The sequence below is a fragment of the Typopeltis vanoorti genome, chromosome 4, assembly GCF_054136105.1.
Source record: "Typopeltis vanoorti isolate ZY-2024b chromosome 4, IOZ_Tvanoo_1.0, whole genome shotgun sequence".
NCBI classification, from domain to species: Eukaryota; Metazoa; Arthropoda; class Arachnida; order Uropygi; family Thelyphonidae; genus Typopeltis; species Typopeltis vanoorti.
The window spans coordinates 87,840,266-87,848,240 of record NC_143552.1 but is presented as its reverse complement, the minus strand read 5'-3'; the positions used below and the strand labels follow the sequence as shown (position 1 = coordinate 87,848,240).

General features: G+C 35.9%; 1 protein-coding gene across 1 annotated transcript in view; it reads right to left on the bottom strand.

Annotated features, from left to right (window-relative positions):
- Window positions 1-527: 527 nt before the first annotated feature.
- LOC150107480 (YTH domain-containing family protein 1-like) overlaps window positions 528-7,975 on the bottom strand; it is a 171,688-nt gene continuing 164,240 nt past the window's right edge. The window contains exon 6 of the mRNA XM_090391892.1: window positions 528-1,483. The gene's annotated coding sequence lies outside the window, so the exon portion shown is untranslated. The remainder of the gene's footprint in view (window positions 1,484-7,975) is intronic.

The following is a 7,975-nucleotide window of genomic DNA, read 5'->3' as shown; positions in this document are numbered from 1 at the left end:
ATTGCAGCAGTATAATTTAATGCTGGTCAGAAAAAAATTAAACCAGCTAGTCTTACAAAGTAAAATAAAAGCTGCATTACATATTTTTAAGAGATAATTATCTGTTATTGCACTCTGCATATCAGACACTTCATATCTTTTGAAATGCAGTGCAATTTTTTTTAAAAGTAGTTCATATTTTATTACTGACAGATTAAAAAGTATCACAATTAGCAGCAATTTTCGAGTAATATAAATGTTTTTTTCTTGTTATTTATCATGTGTTACCTATTGTAAGAATGTATTTATATACCTATAAATACATTAATATAAGCATTCAGTAGTTGGGAAGGGAAAAAAAAAAGCTAATATCTGAAATTGCTTTTACAGTAATTAGAATTAAAAGATACATAATATATACAGGTATAACACACAAAGTGTATAAGAATCAAGGATTTAAAAAAAAAAAAAAAAAAAAGACCGGATTGTGAAATCAGCAATTGCCATACTAGTTTAAACTGCTTAAAAAATAAAAATAAATAGCCCAAGAGCAGGTTTCGATTTAATCAGCAGAACAGCTACACAGCAGCCAATTAGTTCATACCAATTACTGATCCAAACAAAATGCATTTAGGATTAAGTGATTTAATAATGGCTCTGCAAATCACAACCATTCATACGTAAATGCTATTTTTTTTATAGTTTTCTTTCTTTTCATTTTTTCCTTTTTCTTTTTTTTTCTTTTCTTTTCTTTTTTTTTTTTTTTTTTGCACATAGCTAATAATCATTACAAAATAACTGAAACATATTACGCCAAGCAACAAAATGTAAGATCTCCTGTCCATGAAGCAAAGGACGGCCATATTTTCACCTTTGTTTTTTTTATAGTTTTTATTTTTTCAGTGACCGCCAGATTTCAGATTATTTCACTTTTTTTCTTTTTTTTTTTTACTGTTCAAAGTCTGGGAGTTTTTCAGGTCCACAATGAAGTCCACATACCATTGATTCCCTCCTAATTTCTCGGTGCACACACTCAGGAGTATTGCATCTGCTGTTGCAGCTGTTGTTGATAACATTAGAAACCACTGCTCATAAGCACTGGAGTACCACGGAAATTTCACACAGTTATTACAGTGTGAAAAGGTGCATGTTAACGTTCTTTTATTTGCAAACATTTTCTGCTTCTACGTTCCACACATTGGAATTCCAGGAAGTAAACAATTAGCTTCTCCAAAAACCGAAAATATTACACAGTATGCGGTGAAAGCTAGAAGGCGGGTTAGCAAAAGTTCAAATAACACATGGGCAAGCCACTACTGCTGATCTGAAGGAACTAGAATATGTTGAGTTCACAAATGATGAAGAATTATATGATTAGGGTAGAAGGCTCCATGTTTTCCACCCATACACAAAGCAAGTTTCTTTGAGGAACATATACACTGTCTGCACATACTAGAATATTAGGTGTTAGTCTTCAATCCTCAGTTAGGGCCATTTTCTGTATCTGCAAACAAATAATAATAAAAGAATTAGATTTATTCTAGTAGCAAGACTTATACGTTGGTTAGACATAACTGGTAATTAGTTTACGGAATTAACAACGCATATAAAGTATATTAATTAGAGGTAACTTTAATGAATAACTTCTATATTTCGGCAACGTCACATTGCCATCTTCGGGAACATAAAGATATGGTATGTGCACTCAGGAACTAACACAAAGCAAATGAGGAAGAAAGCAAGAAACTAATATTGTTCCTAAAGTCCTAATGGTGCCCTCTTGTGGGCTAATTTGGTAGTCTTGGCAGTTGGGCTGAAGTTCTCATAATGAAAGTCTCCCAAATTTGGGGCAGTTTCATGCACCCAAATTTGTTGAGGTTAGGAACGTTTTTTAGAGCTGCTGAAGAGTCTTTGAATAATCTTTCGTATTTAAACTTGCTGCGATGAATTATTTTTGTTTTCTTCCAACGAATTTTATGATGGGTATCTAAGGCATGGTCTGCCAGCCCAGAGCGGCTGTACTGGTGAAACCGGATGTAGTCTTGGTGTTCTGAAATCCTGATATTTGTTGTTCTGCCTGTTTGGCCAAAGTAGGACAATTTGCAGCTGCAAGGGACCTGGTATACACCAGGGAGGTCTAGGGGAAGTGGTTGGTCTTTGGTAGAGCGGATAAGGGATGCCAACTTTTTATATGGTCTGTAACAGGAAGTAAGGTCATATTTTTTGAGGATATTGGTTATTTTCTCAGAGGTGCCCTGGATGTAGGGGATGGTGATAGACTTGGTGTAATCTTTATTGTGGAGGGGGGGGGGGGTTGTGGTTTACAGGTTTTAGTATTTTTTGGATTTTTTTGGGGTCATAGTAGCCATTGGCTAAGAAAGTGTTGAGGATGTGGTTTAGTTCAATAGTCAGGGCCTTGTCATCTGAGCAGATTAATTTTGCCCTGTTATATAGTGTTTTTATCACCCCATATTGTTGTGAGGGGGGGGGGATTGCTGGTGAATGTATCTGCCAGTGTGGGTGGGTTTTCTGTAAACAGAGAAAACCAAAGATCCATCAAGCTGGCGGGTGATTAAAGTGTCTAGGAAGGGGAGGGTGTTGTTTTCCTCTTTTTCTAAGGTGAACTGGACTCTGGGGTGTTGGTTGTTTAAGTGTGCTAGGAAGGAGTGGAGTGTGTCTGAGCCATGTGGCCAAATAGCAAACACATCATCCACATAACAAAGCCAAATAGTGGGTGCATGAAACTGCCCCAAATTTGGGAGAGTTTCATTATGAGAACTTCAGCCCAACTGCCAAGACTACCAAATTAGCCTGCAAGAGGGCACCATTAGGACTTTAGGAACAATATTAGTTTCTTGCTTTCTTCCTCATTTGCTTTGTGTTAGTTCCTGAGTGCACATACCATATCTTTATGTTCCTGAAGATGGCAATGTGACGTTGCCGAAATATAGAAGTTATTCATTAAAGTTACCTTTAATTAATATACTTTATATGCGTTGTTAATTCCGTAAACTAATTACCAGAATTAGATTTAATTGCATAACAAAAATCATATTCTGATAATCATTATCAGAATATTATAAACAATTAACATCAAGTAAATTATACTGTTGAAAACAGGATACTAACTTATGTTGAAGTTCAAAATTATATAAATATATATCATGAAATAAGTTAAATTTCATTTTTTTTTTAAATGCATTTTTGCAGTTTATATATATAGCAGACATTCAGAATACAGGAAAGTTTTTTCATTTTTTTTTAATCAACTTGGCCTGCCATACAGATAGAATGCAAAGGTTAATAATATTTTCAGAGGAAACAGAATATGGGAAAGGTTCTGTTAATGATAGCAGAAGAAATGAACCCAAGGAGAGTAGAAATGCAGACAGCAGAAATCAGGAAGGCAGTTCATTTGAACTATCTGGTGTGAGATATAGAGGCCAACAGGATGAAATATATAGTGAATAATATCAGTACAAGGAATAATGTAGATGGCATGTACTGGCAAATTAGCAAGAGTGCAGAACAAGTAATTATTATGGGGAACTTCAACTACAGGAATACAGACCAGAAGGAGGAATAGTCAAAAGGAGAGAAGGAAATGGAATTTATACAGCTGCTAAAAGATAACTGTCCAAAACAACATGTAATGGAGGGAACACAAAATTTAAGCATGCTGGATTTGGTAATAACATCAGAGAACTTTAAGAGTAATCAACTTAGCTGATGGTATATCAGCTGGTGTATTTATGAGAATACACCAGCTGATATACCATCATGGGAACTGGGAGCACTTCTGACCAAGCTGTTCACAATTTAAGCCTCAGTTCTGGGAAGGTGCCTAAGTAATGTAGTAAAGAGGACAAAATAGTTTCACTGCATAAAGGATGTTCCAGGAAAGAAGTAGGAAATTATAGGCCAATCAGTATCTCAGGAGTGATGGTTAAGGTTTTGGAGAAGCAGTAAAAGACAGAATTCAGGACTGAGTGGACAGGAATACGATACTTTCTTTATTGGAGGCAGCATGGTTTTAAAAATGAAAAGTTTTGCTTAGTAATTTGCTTACTTTTAATACAGTGGCAACTGAACTGGATAAAACTTTGCAAAGGCATGTGATAAGATATCCTATCCATTGCCTAAATTGGAGGAAATTAGGATGGATATGAAGTTGGTGAGTCTAGAAGAAGGCAAGTGACTAATGGTGTACTTGGTCCACTACTGTTTAATTTGTACATCAGTAATATAGGAAATAATTTAAAGGCAAATATTCAGTTGTTTATCCATGATGCAAACCTGTGAAAAGACAGTCAGTGTAGAGATCATGGAAAACGAATTAAAAAGACTGACAGTATGGGCAAATAATAACAGCCAAGTGTAAAGTCATGCACTTTGGGATGAAGCAATCACAAGCTATGTACCACATTGATGAAACTCAACATCAGGAAACTGATGATAGCAGAAATTTGGGGTGATTGCAGACAGGGATTTTGAGGTGTATAGCAACTTTGTAGGGCATACTACAAAGTTGACCAACATAGCACATCAGATTACATGGTTGTTGAAGAACTCACTGATAAGCAGGGATAGAGAGGTTATTATTCCCATTTATGAGACTAATAAGGCATCTGGACTACTGCATACAGATATGGTTGCCTGGATTCCACAGAAATGATAAAGTTGTGAGAGGAACCAGAAACAAGTAACCAAGATTAAGAAAGGTTTAGGGAATGCCCTCTATAAGGATGGACTGAAGGAATATAAGCTTCAAAGTTCATAGGGAAAAGTGGGCACATGATAGAAACATAAGTTATTTAAAGAGATTGTGTAGGACTGACAGACTCCCCACCCGATGCATGGCAGAAAGGGAGAGAACAAGGGGGGTTTACTCCTGGAAATTGTATAAGAGTGCAATTAGCAATAGCACTCTTATACAAGTTTATATTTATATCTTGTTTATATTCTTAAACAAGAAATCTAGTTCTAATCACACTCTTAGAACTAGATTTCTTGTTTGGAGGATGGTGAATGGGTTGCCAGGGGTGGCTGTGAGTGCTTCATCAGTGAAGCACTCACAGTATTTTTTGAAATAAACTACCATTAAAACAGTTTGAATTTGTGAAAATGTAAAGATTCAACTGCCTAATTGAATTTTATGATAACATCTTTCTCATAATGCCAATCTCAGTAATCAGTCAACTCAGTTGACTTCATTTAAACTTGTTATGATATTCTCTTCAGTCACTTTGCCCCTGTTATAAGTAATGACCCAATTATAATAACCCCATTATAAGTAAGTAATGACCCACTGTACCAATATGAAACAGACCAAATGGCCATCAAGTGAAAACCACTTACACGGGTTCCTTATCCTAGAGAGGAGTCTCTCTCTCTCTCTCTCTCTCACACACACACACACACACACACACACACACACACACACACACACACACACACACACACACACACACACACACACAGTAAGCCTTTGACTTCCACAGATCCGTAGATATGTGGTTGCGGTACTTCAACTTAAGACTAGAATATAGAAAGAAACTTAAAGGTTTTGAAAATTTACTACAGAGCTTAAAGAAATATAATCTTCATTATTAGAGTTACCATGGTTCCCACTACTCAAAAAAACACTCCAATGCTGAAGATTATATTCTTGTAAGCTTTTTGAAACTTTTTAAAGTTTCTTTCTTTCTATTCTATATTTGGATATAAAATGTGCCTGAAGCCATAATAATCTATGTTTTAATATAGTAGGTATAGTATAGTATATTTCATTGAAGACATTGAAAAACGAATGGCAATGTCTCATATCTATACAAGAAAGCCCAAGATGCTATTACATACTATAAAGTGATTTAAGAAGAATAAAAAAAAAAAGAAAGCAGTAGTATGGACTATACATACAGTATTGCATATTCATAATGAATATTTAAATACTCACTCAATTGACTTCATTTAAACTTATGATATTCTCTTTAGTCACTTTGCCCCTGTTAAAAGTAATGACCCAATTATAATAACCCCATTATAAGTAATGACCCCCCCCCCCCATACCCATATGAAACAGACCAAGGGGTATTAGTTTTCTTACAATATATTTCTTCCACATATGAAAGGCAGAAGCTGACAGCAAATAAATGATGTATGAGTAGGGAGTCAGGAGTAGAGTAATCTGTTGATAGTCTTCTCGAACTGTTGGAGACTGTAGTCCTTAAAAATTCTTCATTCCTTCTACCTCCATTTTCTGTAGGTAGAAGGAATGAAAGATGATCGGGGTAGCAGGTTTGGTGAGTATGTAGTTTGACTGTAAAGGGATGCTGAGCAGCTGTAGCACAAGTTCCCATAGATCTGAAAGAAATGGATGCTAGTTCTGCAGAACAATGGCCACGGAAATATCTAGAAGAGACACAATGCAGAAACTAATCATCTATGGGAAAGTGACTGAAGAGAGTCTGTAAGAGAAGTGTCATTTATCAACTGGGCTGTCCTTTTCTGAACAGCATCAAGAATTTTTAGGGACCAAATCTGACCAACATTAGAATACTGTTTTAATGTTGGTCAGATATGGGATTTATACAGAGTAAGTAACTGTTTGGCAGAGAAGTACAGTCTTGAGTGGAAAAAGATGCCAAGTTTATTGGAAGCTGATGATGCAGAAGTGATATGATTGTGTGAAGAAAGGTTTGGAGTAAGAGTCTGTCCAAGAAGAAAGATTTGGTCTTGATTGTTGAGCTGAGCATTATCAGGAGTAAGTGGAGAAGATCTGAGATTTTTTTTTTAATGGAAAAAACAAGCAAACCTGTGTTTTGGAAGCACTGAAGTTGAGTAGGTTGCCTTCATCCCAATCAAGGATACTATGGAGATCAGTGTTAAGGACACAGCATATGAGTAGGACAAATGGAGTGTGCCATCATCAGTAAAACTATGAATAGGGTTTGTAGTTGATGAGAGCAGGTCATTTATATAAATGAGAAAGAGGGCGGGTGAAATGACAGACCGTGAGGAACATCACAGCACTGACAGGAAAGTCCGAGGAGAGAACATCATTACATGTAGGAATCAATCTGAGAGAAAATTGGCAATCCATTTACAAAACGACAAAAGCAATCCAAATGATGGTAACTTGCTGAGAAGCCCTTGATGTCATATCCTATCAAAAGCCTTGGAGATGTCAAGAGCAATGGCACAGGTCTCCAAACCTTTCCATGGAATGGGTCCAAAGATGCATGAAAAAAAGCTAGGAGATCTCCTGTGGATCTACAATGGCAAAATCCACAAAATAAATGGCAGTTCTCAAGGTGTTGAGGAAGCTGACTGTTGATAACCTTCTCCATTACCTTAGAGAAAACTGATGTGAGAGCAATAGGTCGATAGCTTGAAAATAAACATCTCTCTCTCTTTTTTTTTTGAAACTGGTTGTATATGAGTTTTCTTCCATGCCGAAGGGTGGATGCCAGCTCAGTACCATCTGGTGAACAGATGACAGAGAATGGGTGTTAGTTCAGGAGAGCATCCATTGAGCACAAGATTTTTAAGATTCTTCTGATGTCTTTTTAGTGGAAGGTCATAGGAGGCATGAGATGCAATGTTCCAGGTATTAATTATACTTTTCATATTTATGTACATAGGATACTGAATAAAAAAAGTTTTCTTTTTATAAACAGAACCTGTTGTAGCTTTAATTATCCTCTGACACGAATATATTTGTCAAAAATGCATCATATTTAAGCACCATTAGACTGATGGGAATTTTCAAGTTAACTGGAAACCTTCTGAATGAATTAATGGCATAAATTGAGGAATTGTTGATTACACATGTGCATGTGTAATCAACAACCTAATAAACAAATAAAATTTAATAAAAATAAGACATTTGGAATCAGGATATAATAGGTGAGGGAAGGATATGACTGCCTCTAGGTACAATCATCCTAAATACTAGGCTTTTTTTTTTTACTGGAAACTTTACCACCTAGTGATA